Raw genomic sequence first — 25,200 nt, 5'->3', positions numbered from 1 at the left:
TTGAAATTATATATGTGAATGGCAAGGATAACGTAATCGCCGACGCACTGTCAAGATTACCACAAGGACTACCTGAGTTCGAAGAATTGGTAGGAGAGAACACAGAATTTAAAGTTATGCTCATCAAGGACACAAAATTCAGGAAATATTTTTTGGATATGTGCAATAATATGGCCAAATTACAGGAAGAAGATGACCGGTGGAGAAAAGTTAGATTCCAGTTAAACAATAACCCCCCTTTACCCATAAGACAACATTACAAATTACACAAGGATGTATTATTTTACAGGAGGAACATGTACAGCGACACATGGTGCGTTTGTGTGCCCGAAGCATATGAGAAAAGTTTAATTTGGCATACTCACTACGCTTGGGGACACTACGGTGCCCGCAAGTGCTATAAGAAATTAAATATGTACTGTTACTTTCCCAATATGCTTCGACGCACACAACAAATTTTGAAAACTTGTATTATTTGTCAGAAGGTTAAGCCTGTCAATCTGAACTGCGAGACAGAGTTGCATCCTATTTTACCAAAAAACCCACTAGAGCTAGTATGCATAGATGCTATGGGTCCTTTACCCTCTGCCAGGGGAGGTGTAAAATATATTATTGGAGTATATGATGTATTTTCAAAGTATGTGAAATTATATGCCACGAAAACAACTGCAGCTAAGCCTATTATCAGACGTATGCTAAACGACTACTTCCCGTCTGTTGGGAAACCACAGGCGATCTTAACAGATAACGCAACCAATTTTACGTGCCATGCTTGGAAAAAATTTCTGAAAGAACAACAGGTTAAACAAATACTGATATCCCGGTATAGCCCGCAATCAAACCCTATTGAAAGAATATTCCGTGAATTGATAAGGTTTATGAGGACATACGTAGCCAACAAGCAGTCTAAATGGACTTAAACGTTTTTGAACAGGTGGTAAACAATCTCCCAATATACGACACTGCAGTTACGCCGTCAGAACTAATATGCAATAAGAAAGAAAATACTGAATGGGTAAACCCTATCCCGTCTTTTCCTAGACAACCCGTCGATCTAAATGAAAAAATAAGGCAAGTATTAATCTCTATCACACAACAGGCCCAATGCCGAAAGAAGCATTATGATAAACGGCTACATGGTGTTACCAGATTTACAATCAGAGAAAAGGTGTTACTCAAAACTCACGTGAAATCTTCCTTGCTAGCTAAGAAAAAAGCTAAGTGGCAAATGAAATATACTGGTCCGTACGTAATCGCACATATTCCGCACGACGGTTGTTATTTACTTGCATACCCTGACAGTGGTAAGATCAAAGGGCTGTATGCACACAGAGACTTAAGAAAATTCTACTATAATTAAGTATCATACGTCATATCTAATAATGCACAAGTATAAAATAAGTTACTGTAAAAAAAGGAACGAGCACGATTAGGATAAAGAAAATACATCTTATGCAGCTAAGTGAATCAGAGCATTTCACTATTTCTGTTTACATTTGTCAGTGAACGTGGACGCAAGACACAGGTAAGCTAGGACATACACGTCAGTTGGTGACTAGCGATGTTTAACACGAAGTGTACTTGTAAGTTTTGACGGAATGTTTTCTGTTTGGTCACAGTGGTATTTTAGTTTTAAGTTTATGTACGGAGGTATCTGGAGCGAACAATTGGCACAGACCTCACAGCAAAATAGATGTAAGTTATTTATTCTTTTCTTTTTTTTGCCACTTGTGTATCAAGGCAGTAAGGTACAGGGTAAGTTACAAAGAAAAATATTGGACTCCCTAAGGTACAAAGGTTAAATTTGTGACGCAAGTACACGATAGGTTACTGAGAAAGTATTTTGTGTCTTTGACGTATCCACACCACGAGTTTTATCTATAAATATATCGCACAAAACACGACCTTAAATTTTTTTTGTATGCTGCAATTATAAAAAAGGATTCCTAACTGCTAATGAAAATGTAGGGTACTATATACGCACAGTAACTTGATCTAAGAAAAGTGCACCTAAAGATAGGATACATGAATAACAACTTGTGTGATCTTACTGTCATACAGATAATTTTTTTTTTAACTTTATATACATGTTTGAATGCAAGTACGATGTTGAGATACAATCTGTGAATGTTAACTGAAGCAAACATAACACCGTCCCTTATAAAAAGAATAAAGGAGTATGTATAAGGTAAGTTACAGGTAGCCAACTAGCCGAAAAAATGAGGTAACGCCGAAACAAACACAATTATTTACAGGTGGCGCTCGGCGAGATACTGCGAGACTTCAATCGGCGGGGAAAAGTCATGAAGTTACATTAATGTCACTATGACTGACGATTGACGTAATAAAACATTACCAAGATCACTGAGAAACACACTACGTGATACCCAGTAACGCCAAAGAATTTTAATAATCTATTTTTTAGTATGAAAATACGAAGGATGTACGCTGACTTTAGAGGGATGCAGTACATTGATTATATTTTTTTTATGTGTTTATAATATTTTGACCAATCTGAGCGGAAGATATTTGATGGAAGGAGAAGAAGTAACACAAATATGAACACAAAAAAAAAAACACCATATACGCGAGCACAGACTTTAGAGGCAGTAGCGCACAGCAGCCAAGCTTCATTATTAATCTGTTGTTTGTACTACCTAGCAATTTATGTATAGTGATTTATTTATGTCTGTTTACTCATTTCCTGTTATTATTTTATTCCTTTATGTTTATGATGTGTGTGTACCATGCGTTGTTACAAACTTGGGTGACGAAATGATGAAAGAATCCCCCCTCCCACATCGTAACTCGCGGGTAGAGAATGAGCAAACTTTGCCTCATTTGGAGACAACTTCTAAAAGCACTTATAGTGCGTTCATGTCCTAGTATTGTTATTTCAATACATAAGTGCATCGGTAGCACGACATAGAGTAAAAAAGTGCTGTTGTTCTCAAACGTGTTCTCCTATGCTCTATGAGATGTCAGACAGTGTCACGATCGCGAAATATAGTATTAGAGGCACGTACTTTCTGAGAACACAATCACCTACCAATTTATGTAATAAAAATGTTATGAGCAAAAAGGTACGCCGACAAGGTTCAGTAAAAAATCGCTGGAACAAATAACGAACGTGGGCATTTATCATAAAAGACAAGCTAGTGATATCATGAGCTACAGTTTTGTTTTTGAATGGACGGGACAGTGTGACAATGTTATTCAGTGTCAGTGACCTGTGAGCTATATGCAAATAGACAAGTGAAAATACGTTTCATATCACGAACCTTTTCCTTCGAGGTAAAAGAGACATAGTGAATCGACGAAGACTGCGGCGGTACAAGTGTTTGTGCACTACATAGGACAGTGTGCCGTTGCTAGCCAAATAGTGAAGTGCAGTACTTATCTTTGTGCAGTGGACTTAGGAGGCACCGAGTGGTCCCTTCCCACAGCCAAGGTGTACAGCAAGTGGAAACAAGTGCGGTAGGTATTTTTGCAAACTCTGCGAACACTGCACGAGACACTGAAAAATTTGGACCGAGACGCGCGGCATCGCTTTACGGCGGTGGGCCCGCGCAACTGCCGAGTTCCACACGGCGCGGAGCGCGCCACCAAACTGATTGTTGCGAGTGCAGTTATGTGCATATGACACATTATTGGCTAACGGCATAACATAGAAGGACAATTTAAATGCAAAGCAAAATCTACGTTTAAATGGACACCCAACGAAGTGCCAAGACATGTAGAAACACAGATTCCTGAAACCCGAAATAAAGTCTGACTACCCCAGCTCATGATTCACGCCCCACGTTACCTTTGAACAACGCCAATGTTGATATGTATATATATGTATTAGTATTAAGTTAGACTAAGTATTAATCCATGTGAATTTTTGTTTGTTACATGTTTATATTACACATGACGAGACAATAGTAAAATACGGAAAGGATGTCACTAAGCAGATCTTGGCGTAGAAGAGAGAAGCAGTGGAAAGCAGAACCAACTCTAAGCAAGAGCTAACGCCTCTTGCTGCCCCAGACACGACTATTAACCCACAATCTAGATCCGAACACTCTAATAAATATGTGACTTTCCTGAAAATTTTTTTAATAAAAAAAAAGACTTAGGAATTATGAATTTTATGAGCAGCAAGTGTAAAAGAAGACTGTTTATATAGCGATAGACTATGTATAAAACAATGTAATACCTTTGTATAATGCGATGTACCAAGAAATAATAAAATAATTTTATGTATACAATACAAAAAAAAGAGAGAAGAAAGAAGGTAATAGGAGGATGTAACAATTATCCAAATGTGATGATTTTGTGTCAAGAACGATGTAATAATTTTGTGTGTATAGTATGTAAGTTTATGTGTGTTTTACATGTGTTCTGTGTATCCTTATATAAATGTTTTGTCCTCATTGTCATGTGTCAAAACTGGCATCAAAACCATGTTTGTAGAATGAAGTGATCGGGAGAGAGACACTGACAGTGCAATCCCATTACGTGTGAATAACAGACAAGGACTACCAGTGTGCAAAGTGTTTGGGCTCATTGCCCGAAAAATTGACATTTCTTCAGACAATTCGCCCAAGGGGGCGATGTAAAGGAACTGAAAATATTGTGATTTAATCGCAGAGGTGCTGAAAAATTGTTCCAGTGACACACCAGAGAAATATCTGGTAAACTTTTTATCTTTGAGAGACATAGGAACTATTTCGCCCATCGTTTTTTTTTCTTATATGAACGACTACTTTTTGTTCTGATGGGCTGGTGGGATGTCGTACTGTCTAATTACTAGCGTGTGTGTGTGTGTGGTAAATGAATGAGTTAAAAGGCGCAAGATATGTTGTATATTATTTTCATCACACAACAAGCCTTATTCCCATGCCTATGGAGTATTTATGTTAAGCAGAGAAGGCGAGTCTTAGATGGAACCGAAGATCTTCAAAACGGCGCTGCTCAACAATAGAGGTACGTGATTGTGCTCTCTACTTTCCTTTCGTGGCCGCTAAAATTACTTCCGATTCGTTTTGCCGAGACATTCAGAACCTGCAATCTTCTTTTTCTTATAAAAATACTAGTCCGATGCAAAAGAAATACTCTTAGATTTAAATAATTGCCATTCTTTTACCCAGGCCACGGGGAATGATAGAACGTACGTGCCACAACTCTGAATGTACGTTCGCAATCTCCGAGTGTGTTACGACGAAATTATTTCACAATGAAAATTTCTCATCAGACCGCAACCACTCGCACGCGAATGTGCGTACCCTCTGAATGTATCTAGTCAGTCACGCGCGTTGTTCAAAAGCTTTACTTTTAATATTCAGTGGATTACATTTCCGAAATTAATTTTTGTTCAATTACTTCACGCGAAGTATTTATTACGTAAGTTTCAGGATCAATTTAATAAAAAAAAAGATTCCGAAAAATAGAAATAAAGAATAACAATCAAACAAATCAAACCTAAATAAACAGAAAGAGGGAACGTTACAAGACGATAATTGTAACTGTTTCACAGAGAATAGCGGCCAATGTGACAATCAGGCATTATGTCGATTCGTAAACAAACGACGAATAGGAGCCGATTTCTTAGGTTTTTACTGCATACGAACGGTTTTCATATTCTCTCGTTTCACGTGGCTGCTACACCTTGTTTCACGCTAAATATTAAGGTCTTCGTTCGTCTCCAAGGATCATAAGTCGGCTAATAAGTGAATGACCGATAACTATAACTTGAATTGTACTGCATCTGAATGGCCAAATACATTAACTTAAAAGCTTCTTCCCTCTTCTACTATGGTGCTTTTAGTGTCTCCGCATACCGCAGCACTCGGCATGAGCCGGCAGACGATAATGTAACCCTTTAAGAGAGAAGAGCGGCCTATTTGACAATCTGGCATTAGGTCCATTCGATAACAAACGTCGAAAACGAGCGGATTTCTTAGGTTTTTACTGCATACGAACGATATTCAGATTCTCTCGTGTAACGTGGCTGCTAGACCTCGTTTCATGCAAAATATTAGGGTCTTCGGTCGTCTCTAAGGCACCAAAGTTAGCATATAAGTGAATCATCGATAACTATAACTTGAATTGTACTGCTTCTTAATGACCGAATACATAAACTTTAAAACATCTCCCTTCTTCTACCATGGTGCTTTTAGTGTCTCCGCATACCGCAGCACTTAGCATGAGCCTGCAGACGATAATTGTAACCGTTTTAGAGGGAATAGCGGCCAATGTGACAATCTGGTATTATTTCGATTCGATAACAAACGACGGAAACGAGCGGATTTCTTAGGTTTTCACTGGATACGAACGCTTGTCATATTCTCTCGTGTAGCGTGGCTGCTACACCTTGTTTCATGCAAACTATTAAGGTCTTCGGTCGTCTCCAAGGCACCAAAGTCGGCTAATAAGTGAATGATCAATAACTTTAGCTTGAATTGTACTGATTCTGAATTACCGAATACATGAACTTAAAAGCTTCTTACCTCTTCTACTATGGTCCTTTTAGTATCTCCGCATACCGCAGCACTTGGCATGAGCCTGCAGAAGATAATTGTAACAGTTTTAGAGAGAATAGAGGCCAATGTGACAATCTGGTATTATTTCGATTCGATAACAAACGACGAAAACGAGCGGATTTTTTTGGTTTTCACTGCATACGAATGATATTCATATTCTATCGTGTAACGTGGCTGCTAGACCTCGTTTCATGCAAAATATTAAGGTCTTCGGTCGTCTCTAAGGCACCAAAGTTAGCAAATAAGTGAATCATCGATAACTATAACTTGAATAGTACTGCTTCTGAATGACCGAATTCATAAACTTTAAAATTTCTCCCTTCTTCTACGATGGTGCTTTTAGTGTCTCCGCATACCGCAGCACTCGGCATGTGCCTGCAGACGATAATTGTAACAGTTTCAGAGAGAATAGCGGCCAATGTGACAATCTGGCACTAGGTCGATTCGATAACAAATGACGAATACGAGCGGATTTCTTAGGAATTTTCTGCATACGAACGCTTTTCATATTCTCTCGTGTAACGTTTCTGCTAGCCCTTGTTTCATGCAAAATATTAAGGTCGTCGGTCGTCTGCAAGGCACCAAAGTCGGCTAATAAGTGAATGATCGATAACTATAACTTTAATTGTACTGCTTCTGAAGGCCGAATACATGAACTTTAAAGCTTCTCCCCTGTTCTACTTTGGTGCTTTGAGGGTCTCCGCATACCGCGGCTTTCGGCATGAGCCTGCAGACGATAATTGTAACTGTTTCAGAGAGAGTAGCAGCCAATGTGACAATCTGGTATTATTTCGATTCGATAACAAACGACGGAAACGAGCGGATTTCTTAGGTTTTTACTGCATACGAACGCTTACATATTCTCTCCTGTAACGTGGCTGCTAGACCTTGTTTCATGCATAATATTAAGGTCGTCAGTCGTCTCCAAGGCACCAAAGTCGGCTAATAAATGAATGATCGATAAGTATAACTTGAATAGTACTGCTTCTGAATTGCCGAATACATGAACTAAAAAGCTTCTTCCCTATTCTACTAAGGTGCTGTTAGTGTCTCCGCATATCGCAGCAGTCAGCATGAGCCTGCAGACGATAATTGTAACCGTTTTGGAGAGAATAGCGGCCAATGTGACAATCTGGTATTATTTCGAATCGATAACAAACGACGAAAACTAGCGGATTGTTTAGGTTTTTACTGCATACGAACGCTTTAATATTCTCTCCTGTAACGTGGCTGCTAGACCTTGTTTCATGCAAAATCTTAAGGTCGTCAATCGTCTCCAAGGCACCAAAGTCAGCTAATAAGTGAATGATCGATAACTATAACTTGAATTGTACTGTTCTGAATGGACGAATACATGAACTTAAAAGCTTAGTCCCTCTTCTACTATGGTGCTTTTAGTGTCTCCGCATACCGCAGCACTCGGCATGAGCCTGCAGACGATAAATGTAACCGTTTCAGAGAGAATAGCGGCCAATGTGACAATCTGGCATAGGGTGGTTCTTTCTGCATACGAACGATATTCATATTCTCTCGTGTAACGTGGCTGCTAGACCTCGTTTCATGCGAAATATTAGGGTCTTCGGTCGTCTCTAAGGCACCAGAGTTAGCATATAAGTGAATCATCGATAACTATAACTTGAAATATACTGCTTCTTAATGACCGAATACATAAACTTTAAAATTTCTCCCTTCTTCTACGATGGTGCTTTTAGTGTCTCCGCATACCGCAGCACTCGGATTGAGCATGCAGACGATAATTTAACCGTTTCAGAGAGAAAAGCGGCCAATGTGACAATCTGGCACTAGGTCGATTCGATAACAAATGACGAATACGAGCGGATTTCTTAGGAATTTTCTGCATACGAACGCTTTTCATATTCTCTCGTGTAACGTTTCTGCTAGACCTTGTTTCATGCAAAATATTAAGGTCATCGGTAGTCTGCAAGGCACCAAAGTCGGCTAATAAGTGAATGATCGATAACTATAACTTTAATTGTACTGCTTCTGAATGGCCGAATACATGAACTTTAAAGCTTCTCCCCTGTTCTACTTTGGTGCTTTGAGGGTCTCCGCATCCCGCGGCTTTCGGCATGAGCCTGCAGACGATAATTGTAACCGTTTCACAGAGAATAGCGGCCGAAGTGACAGTCTGGCATTAGGTCGATTCGATAATATACGACGGAAACGAGCGGATTTCTTAGGCTTTTACTGCATACGAACGCTTACATATTCTCTCCTGTAACGTGGCTGCTAGACCTTGTTTCATGCATAATATTAAGGTCGTCAGTCGTCTCCAAGGCACCAAAGTCGGCTAATAAATGAATGATCGATAAGTATAACTTGAATTGTACTGCTTCTGAATTGCCGAATTCATGAACTAAAAAGCTTCTTCTCTATTCTACTATGGTGCTTTTAGTGTCTCCGCATACCGCAGCACTCGGCATGAGCCTGCAGACGATAATTGTAATCGTTTCAGAGAGAAAAGCGGCCAATGTGATAATCTGGCATTAGGTCGATTCGATAACAAACGACGAAAACGAGCGGATTTCTTAGGGTTTTTTTTGCATACAAACACTTTTAATATTCTCTCGCGTAACGTGGCTGCTAGACCTTGTTTCTTGCAAAATATTAAGGTCGTCGGTCGTATCCAAGGCACCAAAGTCGGCTAATAAGTGAATGATCGATAACTGTAACATGAATTGTACTGCTTCTGAATGGCCGAATACATGAATTTAAGAGCTTCTTCCCTCTTCTACTATTGTGCTTTTAGTGTCTCCGCATACCGCAGCACTCGGCATGAGCCTGCACAGGACAATTGTAACCGTTTCAGAGAGATTAGCGGCCAATGTGGTAATCTGGCATTAGGTCGATTCGAAAACAAACGACGAATACGAGCGGATTTCTTTGGTTTTTTTTGCATGCGAACGGTTTTCAGATTCTCTCGTGTAACGTGGCTGCTAGACCTTGTTTCATGCAAAATAATATGGTCTTCGGTCGTCTCTAAGGCACCAAAGATAGCTAATATGTGAATGTTCGATAACTATAACTTGAATTGCACTCCTTCTGAATGGGCGAATACATGAAATTTAAAGCTTCTTCCCTCTTCTACTATAGTGCTTTTAGTGTCTTCGCATAACGCAGCAGTCGGCATGAGCCTGCAGACGATAATTGTAACCGTTTCAGAGAGAATAGCGGCCAATGTGATAATATGGCATTAGGTCGATTCGATAACAAACGACGAAAACGAGCGGATTTCTTAGGTTTTTTTTGAATGCGAACGATTTTCATATTCTCTCGTGTAAAGTGGGTGCTACACCTTGTTTCATGCAAACTATTAAGCTCTTCGGTCGTCTCCAAGGCACCAAAGTCGGCTAATAAGAGAATGATCGATAACTGTAACTTGAATTGTACTGCTTCTGAATTTTTATTTATTTATTTATTTATTTAATTATTTATTTAACCTGGCAAGATTAGGGCCATCAGGCCCTCTCTTACATCTAACCAGGCATTATACTTATTTTACATTCATATGTTTTAGTAGGCATTTTAAACAACATCTAATACAAAAAGTGAGAAAACAATTAGAAAGGTACACCTCGAAAATTACATTATTGAAGGGAAAGATTTTAGATAGCAGTGCTGGCAGCAGGGAGTACGAGGGAGACTCATGGTGAAGGGAGGAGAAGAATAGAGAGACATGATCAAACATAATTAAGGAAAATATAAAGGAAAAGGGTACTGCGTGGCTAATAGAGATAGATGAAGAGGAAGGCATCTCAGGAGCAAGATAGGAGACGCTAGCTTTGCTATTTGACAGATGAGAGGTTTGCCTTGCACATTAATTTTGTGGAGAATTTTATGAAGATGATAGTAGGAAATGCTTCAGCTTTTTCTTAAAAGCAACAGGAGATTGAATTTTCTTCAAGGTAAGGGGCAGTTTGTTCCAGAGGCGGACAGCGGCAACTGAGAAGGAGTTTGCAAAAGCTTTTGTTTTGTGAGTGGGCACAGCTAGGATACCAGATAAGAGTGAACTCATGTTTTGATTATGATGGCATGACAGGTTTTTAATCTCAGAAGCTAGGTTCTGGGGTGCTTGCGCGACGAGGAGTCAGTGAAGTAGACATAGAGTGTGGTAGTCACATAGTTTGTCCGGCCGCAGCCACCCTGGCTCGGAGTATGAAGCACTAACATGATCATATCGGCGAATGTTGCAGGTGTAACGCACACAGGCATTCATGGTTAGCTCTAGCTGTCTTTTGTTTTCACAACTCATGCCTTGTTGAATCACATCACAATAGTGGAGGTTCGGTAGAACGAGTGTTTGCACGAGCTGGCGTTTCAAGTCTTGTGGCAATATGTTCAGAAACTTTTTGAGAGCATAGAGACAAGCAGACGTCTTTCGGCACACTGCGACTGTATTCTCCGCCCAGTTGAGATGCTCGTCCAAAGTTACACCCAAGTTCTTCACTGTTTTCTGATATGGTATTGGAGTACCTTCGAGCAGAATAGGAGGTAGCCGTTCGCGCAAATCTGAACTTATTAATTTCTGATGGGCTATTAAGATTACTTGCGTCTTTTTTGCATTTAATTTAAGCCCCAGGTTTTTCGCCCATGTCACTACTGAAGACGGATCATCATTCATCACAGCGATTGCAATGTTTACTCCTCAGGTCTGACGCTTAGGTAGAGCTGGAGGTCGTCGGCATATTAATGATGTTTACAGGAGGACAAAACCGACGAAATATCGTTGACATATAAAGAACACAAAAGTGGTCCTATGACTGATCCTTGTGGCACTCCCGAAGAAACATGTTTCCAGGAAGATTTTTCATTTGCCCAGACAACACATTGCTGTCTGTCTTTTAAGTAGCTTTCAAACCCTGTCATTGCACTATCAGAGAAATTAAGCTGTTGCATTTTTTTGAGTAATATGTCAAAGTTAACAGTGTCAAAGGCTTTGCTGAAGTCCAGTAGCGTCAATATTGTTGCCTTTCGATTGTCGATGGCATATTTCAGGTCATCAGTTACTTTAATTAAAGCAGTGTTTGTGCTGTGATGTTTATGGAAACCGGATTGAATATTGTCATATAGACTGAATTCATGCAAGTGTTCAGTGATTTGGTCATGAACAATATATTCAAATGCTTTGGAAACAGCAGGCAGTATGCTAATTGGTCGGTAATCACTAGGCAGTTGCGGGTTTTCGACCTTAGGGATGGGTCGAATTATGCTTCTTTTCCATGCAGTGGGGTATATTCCGTTCACGAGGGAAAAATTAAATATGTCAGTTAAGACAGGTACTAAGATATCGGCAACATTCTTAATCATGGTTATACCGATACTGGCGTTGCCGATTGCATCAGAAGAGATTCTCATTATTGCTTTTCTTGCCGTAATTGTTGTTACATGTTTTAGATGGAAGGTATCGTTGTTAGTAATCCTGTTTGGGGATTCTTGTGGACGGTAATTATCGGCCGTGCTGGTATTCAGAGGTGCAGAGAAGAATTCATTTAATTCGTTAGTTGACACATGAAAAGTAGTTTCCGATTTTGCCTTTCCGACCCCCAAGCTACGGAGATTCTTCCATAGAGTCGTGGGTATCAGATCGCTGCATACAAGGGAGCGAGCGTGCCTCATTTTGGCATTGCGAATGCATTGTTTATCTCTGTTCCGTAGCTCTCTATATTCTTCGAAACGCTCGGGTTTCGGATCTGCCTTGAAACGCCTGTGGGCAGCATCGCTATTAAATCATCATTTGACGTAATTCAGCTGTCAGCAATGGAGCAGGAATTTTTCTTACACGGACTGTGCGCACAGGTGTTGTTTGTCTTAGAGGGCAGTGAGTTTATCACCAAGTTCATTAATTTTGAAGTCGATTGTAGATTCCCTGATTACTTGATGCCATGAGATTTATGAGTAATCGGCTGTTAGAGCGTCAAGGTCAATACGTTTCATGTTCCTAAAAGTAATGTAACGCGATTTGATCCTTGGGGGCTGAATGGCCGTATACATGAAATTACAAGCTTCTTCCTTCTTCTACTATGGTGCCTTTAGTGTCTCCGCATTCCGCACCACTCGGCATGAGCCTGCAGACGATAATTGTAGCCGTTTCAGGGAGAATAACGGCCAATGTGACAATCTGGCATTAGGTCGATTCGATAATAAACGACGAAAACGAGCGGATTACTTAGGTTTTTACTGCATACGAACACTTTTAATATTCTCTCGTGTAACGTGGCTGCTAGACCTTGTTTCATGCAAAATATTAAGGTCGTCGGTCGTCTCCAAGGCACCAAAGTTGGCTAATATTTGAATGATTGAGAGCTGTAACATCAATTGTACTGCTTCTGAATTTTTATTTATTTATTTATTTATTTATTTATTTAACCTATCAAGATTAGGCCATCAGGCCCTCTCTTACATCTAACCAGGCATTCTACTTTTTTTACAGTCATATCTTTTAGTAGGCATGTTAACATCTAATACAAAAAAAGAGAAAACAATTAGAAAGGTACACCTCGAAAATTACATTATTGAAGGGAAAGATTGTAGATAGGAGTGCTGGCAGCAGGGAGTATGACGGAGACTCATGGTGAAGGGAGGAGAAGAATAGAGAGACATGATCAAACATAATTAAGGAAAATATAAAGGAAAAGGATACTGCGTGGCTAATAGAGATAGATGAAGAGGAAGGCATCTCAGGAGCAAGATAGGAGACGCTAGCTTTGTATTTGACAGATGAGAGGTTTGCCTTGCACATTAATTTTGTGGAGAATTTTATGAAGATGATAGTAGGAAATGCTTCAACTTCTTCTTAAAAGCAACAGGAGATTGAATTTTCCTCAAGGTAAGGGGCAGTTTGTTCCAGAGGCGGACAGCGGCAACTGAGAAGGAGTTTGCAAAAGTTTTTGTTTTGTGAGTGGGCACAGTTAGGATACCAGATAAGAGTGAACTCATGTTTTGATTATGATGGCATGACAGGTTTTTAATCTCTGAAGCTAGGTACTGGGGTGCATGAGCGACGAGGAGTCGGTGAAGTAGACATAGAGTGTGGTAGTCACGTAGTTTGTCCGGCCGCAGCCACCCTAGCTCGGAGTATGAAGCACTAACATGATCATATTGGCGAATGTTGCAGGTGTAACGCACACAAGCATTCATGGTTAGCTCTAGCCGTCTTTTGTTTTCACAACTCATGCCTTGTTGAATCACATCACAATAGTGGAGGTTCGGTAGAACGAGTGCTTGCACGAGTTGGCGTTTCAAGTGGGAATATGTTCCGAAACTTTTTGAGAGCATAGAGACAAGCAGACGTCTTTCGGCACACTGCGACTGTATTCTCCGCCCAGTTGAGATGCTCGTCCAAAGTTACACCCAAGTTCTTCACTGTTTCCTGATATGGTATTGGATTACCTTCGAGCAGAATAGGAGGTAGCCGTTCGCGCAAATCTGAACTTATTAATTTCTGATGGGCTATTAAGATTACTTGCGTCTTTTTTGCATTTAATTTAAGCCCCAGGTTTTTCGCCCATGTCACTACTGAAGACAGATCATCATTCATCACAGCGATTGCAGTGTTTACGTCTTCAGGTCTAACACTTAGGTAGAGCTGGAGGTCGTCGGCATATTAATGATGTTTACAGAAGGACAAAACCGACGAAATATCGTTGACATATAAAGAACACAAAAGTAATCCTATGACTGATCCTTGTGGCACTCCCGAAGAAACATGTTTCCAGGAAGATTTTTCATTTGCCCAGACAACACATTGCTGTCTGTCTTTTAAGTAGCTTTCAAACCCTGTCATTGCACTATCAGAGAAATTAAGCTGTGGCATGTTTCTCAGTAATATGTCAAAGTTAACAGTATCAAAAGCTTTGCTGAAGTCCAGTAGCGTCAATATTGTTGCCTTTCGATTGTTGATGGCATATTTCAGGTCATCAGTTACTTTAATTAGAGCAGTGTTTGTGCTGTGATGTTTACGGAAACCGGATTGAATATTGTCATATAGACTGAATTCATGCAAGTGTTCAGTGATTTGGTCATGAACAATATATTCAAGTGCTTTGGAAACAGCAGGCCGTATGCTAATTGGTCGGTATTCACTAGGCAGTTGCGGGTTTTCGATCTTAGGGATGGGTCGAATTATGCTTCTTTTCCATGCAGTGGGGTATATTCCGTTCACGAGGGAAAAATTAAATATGTCAGTTAAGACAGGTACTAAGATCTCGGCAACATTATTAATCATGGTTATACCGATATTGTCGTTGCCGATTGCATCAGAAGAGATTCTCATTATTGCTTTTCTTGCCGTAATTGTTGTTACATGTTTTAGATGGAAGGTATCGTTGTTAGTTATCCTGTTTGGGGATTCTTGTGGACGGTAATTATCAGCCGTGTTGGTATTCAGAGGTGCAGAGAAGAATTCATTTAATTCGTTAGTTGACACATGAAAAGTAGTTTCCGATTTTGCCTTTCCGACCCCCAGGCTACGGAGATTCTTCCATAGAGTCGTGGGTATCAGATCGCTGCATACAAGGGAGCGAGCGTGCCTCATTTTGGCATTGCGAATGCATTGTTTCTCTCTGTTCCGTAGCTTTCTATATTCTTCGAAACGCTCGGGTTTCGGATCTGCCTTGAAACGCCTGTGGGCAGCATCCCTATTAATCATCATTTGACGTAATTCAGCTGTCAGCAATGGAGCAGGAATTTTTCTTACACGGACTGTGCGCACAGGTGATGTTTGTCTTAGAGGGCAGTGAGTTTATCACCAAGTTCATTAATTTTGAAGTCGATTGTAGATTCTCTGATTATTTGATGCCATGAGATTTATGAGCAATCGGCTGTTAGAGCGTCAAGGTCAATACGTTTCATGTTCCTAAAATTATGTAACGCGATTTGATCCTTGGGGGCTGAATGGCCGTATACATGAAATTAAAAGCTTCTTCCCTCTTATACTATCTTTCTTTTAGTGTCTCCGCATACCGCAGCACTCGGCATCAGCCTGCAGACGATAATTGTAACCGCTTCAGAGAGAATAGCGGTGAATGTGACAATCTGGCATTAGGTCGATTCGATAACAAACGACGAAAACGAGCGGATTTCTTAGAATTTTACTGCATACGAATGTTTTTCATATTCTCCCGTGTAACGTGTCTTCTACACCTTGTTTCATCCAAAATATTAAGGTCGTCGGTCGTCTCCAAGGCACTAAGATCGGCTAATAAGTTAATGATCGATAACTGTAACTTGAATTGTACTGCTTCTGAATGGCCAAATACATGAACTAAAAAGCTTCTTCTTTCATCTACTATGGTGCTTTTAGTGTCTCCGAACACATTATTACTCGTCATGAGCCTGCAGTCGATAATTGTAACCGTTTCATAGAGAATAGCGGCCAATGTGACAATCTGGCATTAGGTCGATTCGATAAGAAACGACAAAAACGAGCCGATTTCTTAGGTTTTTACTGCATACGAACGCTTTTCATATTCTCTCGTGTTACGTGGCAGCTACACCTTGTTTCATGCAAAATATTAAGGTCGTCGGTCGTCTCCAAGGCACCAAAATCGGCTAATAGGTTTATGATCGATAACTGTAACTTGAATTGTAGTGCTCCTGAATGCCCGAATACATGAACTTAAAAGCTTCTTCCCTCTTCTACTATGGTGCTTTTAGTGTATCCGCGTACCGCAGCACTCGGCATGAGACTGCAGACGAAAATCGTAACTGTTTCACATAGAATAGCGGCCAATGTGACAATCTGGCATTAGGTCGTTTCGATAACAAACGACGAAAACGAGCCGATTTCTTAGGTTTTTACTGCATACGAACGCTTTCATATTCTCTCGCGTAACGTGGCTGCTACACCTTGTTTCATGCAAAATATTAAGGAGTTCGGTCGTCTCCAAGGCTCCAAAGTCGGCTAATAAGTAAATGATCGATAACTATAACATGAATTGTAGTGCTTCTAAATGCCCGAATACATGAACTTAAAAGCTTCTTCCCTCTTCTACTATGGTGCTTTAATTGTCTCCGCATACCGCAGCACTCGGCGTGAGCCTGCACACGATAATTGTAACCGTTTCAGGGAGAATAGCGGCCAATGTGAATACCTGTATTAGTTCATTTCGATAAAAAACGTCGAAAACGAGCGGATTTCTTAGGTTTTTATTGCATACGAATGCTTTCGTATTCTCTCGTGTAACGTGGCTGCTAGACCTTGTTTCATGCAAAATATTAAGGTCTTCAGTCCTCTCCATGGCACCAAAGTCAGCTAATAAGTGAATGATAGGTAACTCTAACTTGAATTGTACTGCTACTGAATGGTCGAATACATGAACTAAAAAGCTTCTTCCCTCTTCTATTATGGTGCCTTTAGTGTCTCCCCTAACCGCAGCACTCGGAATGAGCCTGCAGACGATAATTGTAACAGATTCAGAGAAAAATCGGCCAATGTGACAATGTGGCATTACGTCGATTCGATAACAAACGACGAAAACGAGCGGATTTCTTAGGATTTTACTGCACACGAATGCTTTTCATATTCTCCCCTGTAACGTGGCTGCTAGACCTTGTTTCATGCAAAATATTAAGGTCGTCGGTCGTCTCTAAAGCACCAAAGTTGGCTAATAAGTGAATGATCGATAACTATAACTTAAATTGTACTGCTTCTGAATGACCGAATACTTGGACTTAAAAGCTTCTTCCCTCTTCTACTATGGTGCTTTTAGTGTCTCCGCATACCGCAGCTTTCGGCATGAGCCTGCAGACGATAATTGTAGCCGTTTCAGAGAGAATAGCGGCCAATGTGACAATCTGACATTAGGCCGATTCGATAACAAACGACGAAAACGAGCCGATTTCTTAGGTTTTTACTGCATACGAACGCATTCATATTCTCTCGCGTAACGTGGCTGCTACACCTTGTTTCATGCAAAATATTAAGGAGTTCGGTCGTCCAAGGCACCAAAGTCGGCTAATACGTGAATGATCGAAAATTATAACTTGAATTGTACTGTTTCTAAATGGCCGAATACGATAACTTAAAAGCTTCCTCTCTCTTCTATTATGTTTCTGTTAGTGTCAACGCATACCGCAACACTCGGCATGAGCCTGCAGACGTTAATTGTACCGTTTCAGAGATAATAGCAGCCAATGTGACAATCTGGCATTAGGTCGATTCGATAACAAACGACGAAAACGAGCGGATTACTTTGTTTTTTGTTGCATACGAACGGTTTTCATATTCTCTCGCGTAACGTGGCTGCTACACCTTGTTTCATGCAAAATATTAAGGAGTACGGTCGTCTCCAAGGCTCCAAAACATGAATTGTAGTGCTTCTAAATGGCCGAATACATGAACTTAAAAGCTTCTTCCCTCTTCTACTATGGTGCTTTTAGTGTCTCCGCATACCGTAGCACACGGCATGAGCCTGCAGGCGATAAATCTAACCGTTTCAGAAAGAATAGCGGAGAATGTGACAATCTGGCATTAGGTCGATTCGATAACAATCGACGAAAACGAGCCGATTTCTTAGGTTTTTACTGCATACGAACGCTTTCATATTCTCTCGTGTAACGTGGCTGCTAGACCTTGCTTCATGCAAAATATTAAGGTCGTCGGTCGTCTCCAAGGCATCAGAGTAGGCTAATAAGTGGATGATCGATAGCTGTAACTTGAATTGTACTACTTCTGAATGTCCGAATACATAAACTTAAAAGCTTCTTCCCTCTTCTACTATGGAGCTATTAGTGTCTCCGCATACCGTAGCACACGGCATGAGCCTGCAGGCGATAAATGTAACCGTTTCAGAGAGAATAGCGGCCAATGTGACAATCTGGCATTATGTCGATTCGATAACAGTCGACGAAAACGAGCCGATTTCTTAGGTTTTTACTGCATACGAAGGCTTTTCATATTCTATCGTGTAACGTGGCTGCCAGACCTTGTTTCATGCTAAATATTAAGGTCGTCGGTCGTCTCCAAGGCATCAAAGTAGGCTAATAAGTGGATGATCGATAACTGTAAATTGAATTGCACTACTTCTGAATGCCCGAATACATCAACTTAAAAGCTCCTTCCCTCTTCTACTATGGTGCTGTTAGTGTCTCCGCGTACCGCAGCACTCGTCATTAGCCTGCAGACGATAATTGTAACCGTTTCAGAGAGAATAGCGGCCAATGTGACAATCTGGCATTAGGTCGATTCGATAACAAACGACGAAAACCAGCGGATTTCTTAGGATTTTAGTGCACACGAATGCTTGTCATATTCTCCCCTGTAACGTGGCTGCTAGACCTTGTTTCATGCAAAATATTAAGGTCGTCGGTCGTCTCTAAAGCACCAAAGTTGGCTAATAAGTGAATGATCGATAACCTTAACTTGAATTGTACTGCTTCTGAATGGCCGAATACATGGACTTAAAAGCTTCTTCCCTCTTCTACTATGGTGCTTTTAGTGTCTCCGCATACCGCAGCTTTCGGCATGAGCCTGCAGACGATAAATGTAACCGTTTCAGAGAGAATTGCGGCCAATGTGACAATCTGGCATTAGGTCGATTCCATAACAAACGACGAAAACTAGCGGGTTTATTAGGTTTTTACTGCATACGGACGCTTCTCATATTCTCTCGTGTAACGTGACTGCTAGACCTTGTTTCATGCAAAATATTAAGGTCTTCGGTTGTCTCCAAGGCACCAAAGTCGGCTAATAAGTGAATGATCGATAACTTGAATTGTACTGCGTCTGAATGGGCGAATACATGAACTTAAAAGCTTCTTCCCTCTTCTACTATGGTGCTTTTAGTGTCCCCGCATACCGCAGCACTCGGCACGAGCCTGCAGACGATAATTGTAACCGTTTCCGAGAGAACAGTGACCAATGTGACAATTTGGCATTATTCGATTCGATAACAAACGACGAAAACCAGCGGATTCCTTAGGTTTTTACTGCATACGGACGCTTTTCATATTCTCTCGTGTATCGTGGGTGCAAGACCATGTTTCATGCAAAATATTAAGGTGTTCGGTCGTCTCCAAGGCACCAAAGTCGGCTAATAAGTGAATGATCGATAACTTGAATTGTACTGCGTCTGAATGGACGAATACATCAACTTAAAAGCTCCTTCCCTCTTCTACTATGGTGCTTTTAGTGTCTCCGCGTACCGCAGCACTCGTCATTAGCCTGCAGACGATAATTGTATCCGTTTCAGAGAGAATAGCGGCCAATGTGACAATCTGGCATTAGGGCGATTCGATAACAAACGACGATAACTAGCGGGTTTATTAGGTTTTTACTGCATTCGGATGCTTCTCATATTCTCTCGTGTAACGTGACTGCTAGACCTTGTTTCATGCAAAATATTAAGGTCTTCGGTCGTCTCCAAGGCACCAAAGTCGGCTAATAAGTGAATGATCGATAACTTGAATTGTACTGCGTCTTAATGGGCGAATACATGAACTTAAAAGCTTCTTCCCTCTTCTACTATGGTGCTGTTAGTGTCTCCGCATACCGCAGCACTCGGCACGAGCCTGCAGACGATAATAGTAGCCGTTTCCGAGAGAACAGTGACCAATGTGACAATTTGGCATTATTCGATTCGATAACAAACGACGAAAACCAGCGGATTCCTTAGGTTTTTACTGCATACGGACGCTTTTCATATTCTCTCGTGTATCGTGCGTGCAAGACCTTGTTTCATGCAAAATATTAAGGTCTTCGGTCGTCTCCAAGGCACCAAAGTCGGCTAATAAGTGAATGATCGATAACTTGAATTGGACTGCTTCTGAATGGCCGAATACATGAACTTAAAAGCTTCTTCCTTCTTCTACTATGGTGCTTTTAGTGTCTCCGCGTACCGCAGCACTCGTCATTAGCCTGCAGACGATAATTGTATCCGTTTCAGAGAGAATAGCGGCCAATGTGACAATCTGGCATTAGGGCGATTCGATAACAAACGACGATAACTAGCGGGTTTATTAGGTTTTTACTGCATTCGGATGCTTCTCATATTCTCTCGTGTAACGTGACTGCTAGACCTTGTTTCATGCAAAATATTAAGGTCTTCGGTCGTCTCCAAGGCACCAAAGTCGGCTAATAAGTGAATGATCGATAACTTGAATTGTACTGCGTCTTAATGGGCGAATACATGAACTTAAAAGCTTCTTCCCTCTTCTACTATGGTGCTGTTAGTGTCTCCGCATACCGCAGCACTCGGCACGAGCCTGCAGACGATAATAGTAGCCGTTACCGAGAGAACAGTGACCAATGTGACAATTTGGCATTATTCGATTCGATAACAAACGACGAAAACCAGCGGATTCCTTAGGTTTTTACTGCATACGGACGCTTTTCATATTCTCTCGTGTATCGTGCGTGCAAGACCTTGTTTCATGCAAAATATTAAGGTCTTCGGTCGTCTCCAAGGCACCAAAGTCGGCTAATAAGTGAATGATCGATAACTTGAATTGGACTGCTTCTGAATGGCCGAATACATGAACTTAAAAGCTTCTTCCTTCTTCTACTATGGTGCTTTTAGTTTCTCCGCTTACCGCAGCACTCGGCATGAGCCTGCAGACGATAATTGTAACCGTTTAAGAGAGAATAGCGGCCTATGTGAATATCTGGTATTAGTTCATTTCGATAACAAACGTCGAAAACGAGCAGATTTCTTAGGTTTTTACTACATACGAATGCTTTTATATTCTCTCGTGTAACGTGGCTGCTAGACCTTGTTTCATGCAAACTATTAAGGTCTTTAGTTCTCTCCAAGGCACCAAAGTCGGCTAATAAGAGAATGATCGGTAAGTATAACTTGAATTGTACTGCTTCTTACTGGACGAATACATGAACTTAGAAGCTTCCTCTCTCTTCTACTATTGTGCGTTTAGTGTCTCATCATACCGCAGCACTCGAAATAAGCCTGCAGTCGATAATTGTAACCGTTTCAGAGATAATAGCGGCTAATGTGACAATCTAGCATTACGTCGATTCGATAACAATCGACGAAAACGAGCGTATTTCTTATGTTCTTACTCCATACGAATGCTTTTCATAGTCTCTCGTGTTACGTTGCTGCTAGATCTTCTTTCATGCAAAATATTAAGGTATTCGGTCGTCTCCAAGGCACCATAGTCGGCTAATTACTGAATGATCGGTAACTGTAACTTGAATTGTACTGCTTCTGAATAGCCGAATACATGAACTTAAAAGCTTCATCAGTCTTTTACTATGGTGAATATAGTGTCTCCACATACCGAAGCACTCGGCATGTGCCTGCAGACGATAATTGTAACAGTTTCAGAGAGAATAACGGCCAATGTGACAATCTGGCATTAGGTCGATTCGATAACAAACGACGAAAACGAGCGGACATCTTAGGTTTTTACTGCATACGAATGCTTTCATATTCTCTCGAGTAACGTGGCTGCTAGAACTTGTTTCATGCAAAATATTAAGGTATTCGGTCGTCTCCAAGGCACCAAAGTCGGCTAATTACTGAATGATCGGTAACTGTAACTTGAATTGTACTGCTTCTGAATAGCCGAATACATGAACTTAAAAGCTTCATCTGTCTTTTACTATGGTGAATATAGTGTCTCCACATACCGAAGCACTCGGCATGTGCCTGCAGACGATAATTGTAACAGTTTCAGAGAGAATAACGGCCAATGTGACAATCTGGCATAAGGTCGATTCCATAACAAACGACGAAAAGGAGCGGATTTTTTAGGTTTTTAACTGCATACGGACGCTTTTCATATTCTCTCGTGTAACGTGGCTGCTAGACCTTTTTTCATGCAAAATGTTAAGAGCGTCGGTCGTCTCCAAGGCACCAAAGTTGGCTATTAAGTGATTGATCGATAACTATAATTATAACTATAACTTGAATTTCAGAGAGAATAGCGGCCAATTTGACAATCTGGCATTAGGTCGATTCGATAACAAACGACGAAAACGAGCGTATTTCTTATGTTCTTACTCCATACGAATGCTTTTCATATTCTCTCGTGTTACGTTGCTGCTAGATCTTCTTTCATGCAAAATTTTAAGGTATTCGGTCGTCTCCAAGGCACCAAAGTCGGCTAATTACTGAATGATCGGTAACTGTAACTTGAATTGTACTGCTTCTGAATGGACGAATACATGAACTTAAAAGCTCCTTCCCTCTTCTACTATGGTGCTTTTAGTGTCTCCGCGTACCGCAGCACTCGTCATTAGCCTGCAGACGATAATTGTATCCGTTTCAGAGAGAATAGCGGCCAATGTGACAATCTGGCATTAGGTCGATTCGATAACAAACGACGAAAACTAGCGGGTTTATTAGGTTTTTACTGCATACGGACGCTTCTCATATTCTCTCGTGTAACGTGACTGCTAGACCTTGTTTCATGCAAAATATTAAGGTCTTCGGTCGTCTCCAAGGCACCAAAGTCGGCTAATAAGTGAATGATCGATAACTTGAATTGTACTGCGTCTTAATGGGCGAATACATGAACTTAAAAGCTTCTTCCCTCTTCTACTATGGTGCTTTTAGTGTCTCCGCATACCGTAGCACACAACATGAGCCTGCAGGCGATAAATGTAACCGTTCCCGAGAGAACAGTGACCAATGTGACAATTTGGCATTATTCGATTCGATAACAAACGACGAAAACCAGCGGATTCCTTAGGTTTTTACTGCACACGGACGCTTTTCATATTCTCTCGTGTATCGTGGGTGCAAGACCTTGTTTCATGCAAAATATTAAGGTCTTCGGTCGTCTCCAAGGCACCAAAGTCCGCTAATAAGTGAATGATCGATAACTTGAAATGGACTGCTTCTGAATGGCCGAATATATGAACTTAAAACCTTCTTCAGTCTTTTACTATGGTGAATATAGTGTCTCCACATACCGCAGCACTCGGCATGAGGCTGCAGACGATAATTGTATCCGTTTCAGAGACAATAGCGGCCAATGTGACAATCTGGCATTAGGTCGATTCGATCACAAACGACGAAAACGAGCGGATTTATTAGGATTTTACTGCATACGATCGCTTTTCATATTCTCTCGTGGAACGTGGCTGCTAGACCTTCTTTCATGCAAAATGTAAAGATCGTCGGTCGTCTCCAAGGCACCAAATTTGGGTAATAAGTGAATGAACGATAATTATAACTTGAATTGTACTGCTTCTGAATGGATAAATACATGAACTTAAAACCTTCTTCCCTCTTCTACTATGGTGCTTTTAGTGTCTCCGCTTAGCGCAGCACTCGGCATGAGCTTGCAGACAATAATTGTAACCGTTTCAGAGAGAATAGCGGCCAATGTGACAGCCTGTCATTAGGTCGGTTCGATAACAAACGACAAAAACGAGGGGATTTCTAAAGTTTTTACTGCATACCAATGCTTTCATATTCTCTCGTGTAACGTGGCTGCTAGACATTGTTTCATGCAAAATATTAAGGTCTTCGGTCGTTTCCAAGGCACCAAAGTCGGCTAATAAGTGAATGATCGATAACTTGAATTGTACTGCTCCTGAATGGCCTAATACATGAACTTAAAAGCTTCTTCAGTCTTTTACTAGAATAGCGGCCAATGTGACAATCTGGCATTAGGCCGATTCGATAACAAACAACGAAAACGAGCGGATTTCTTCTGATTTTACTTCATACGAACGCTTTTAATATTCTCTCGTGTAACGTGGCTGCTAGACCTTGTTTCATGCAAAATATTAAGGTCTTCGGTCGTCTCGAAGGCACCAAAGTCAGCTAATAAGTGGATGATCGATAACTTGAATTGGACTGCTTCTGAATGGCCGAAAACATGAACTTAAAAGCTTCTTCCCTCTTCTACTATGGTGCTTTTAGTGTCTCCGCATACCGCAGCACTACGCATGAGCCTGCAGACGACAATTGTAACCGTTTCAGAGAGAAAAGCGGCCAATGTGACAATCTGGCATTATGTCGATTCGATAACAAACGACGAAAACGTGCGTATTACTTAGGTTTTTACTGCATACGAACGCTTTTCATATTCTCTCGTGTAACGTGGCTTTTAAACCTTGTTTCATGCAAAATATTAAGGTCTTCGGTCGTCTCCAAGGCACCAAAGTCGGCTAATAAGTGAATTATCGATAACCATTTCTTGATTTGTATTGCTTCTGAGTTGCCGAATACATGAACTTTAAAGCTTCTTCCCTCTTCTACTATGGTTCTTTTAGTGTCTCCGCATACCGCAGCACTTGTCATGAGCCTGCAGTGGATAATTGTAACCATTTTAGATAGAATAGCCGACATTGTGGCAATCTGGTATTAGGTGGATTCCATAAGAAAAAGACGAAAACAAGCGGATTTCTCAGGTTTTTACTGCATACGAACGCTTTTCATGTTCTCTCGTGTATCAAGACTGCTAGGCTTTGTTTCATGCAAAATAATTAGGTCTTAGGTCGTCTCCAAGGCACCAAAGTCGGCTAATAAGTGAATGATCGATAACTCTAACTTGAATTGTACTGCTTCTGAATGGCCGAATACATGAACATAAAAGCTTCTTCCCTCTTCTACTATGGTGCTTTTAGTGTCTCCGCATATCGCAGAATTTGGCATGAGCCTTAAGACGATAATTGTAACCGTTTCAGAGAGAATAGCGGTCAATGTGACAATCTGGAATTAGGACGATTCGATAACAAATG

Source organism: Schistocerca gregaria, chromosome 4 (assembly GCF_023897955.1).
Source record: "Schistocerca gregaria isolate iqSchGreg1 chromosome 4, iqSchGreg1.2, whole genome shotgun sequence".
NCBI classification, from domain to species: domain Eukaryota; kingdom Metazoa; phylum Arthropoda; class Insecta; order Orthoptera; family Acrididae; genus Schistocerca; species Schistocerca gregaria.
This window is presented reverse-complemented; position numbering follows the sequence as displayed.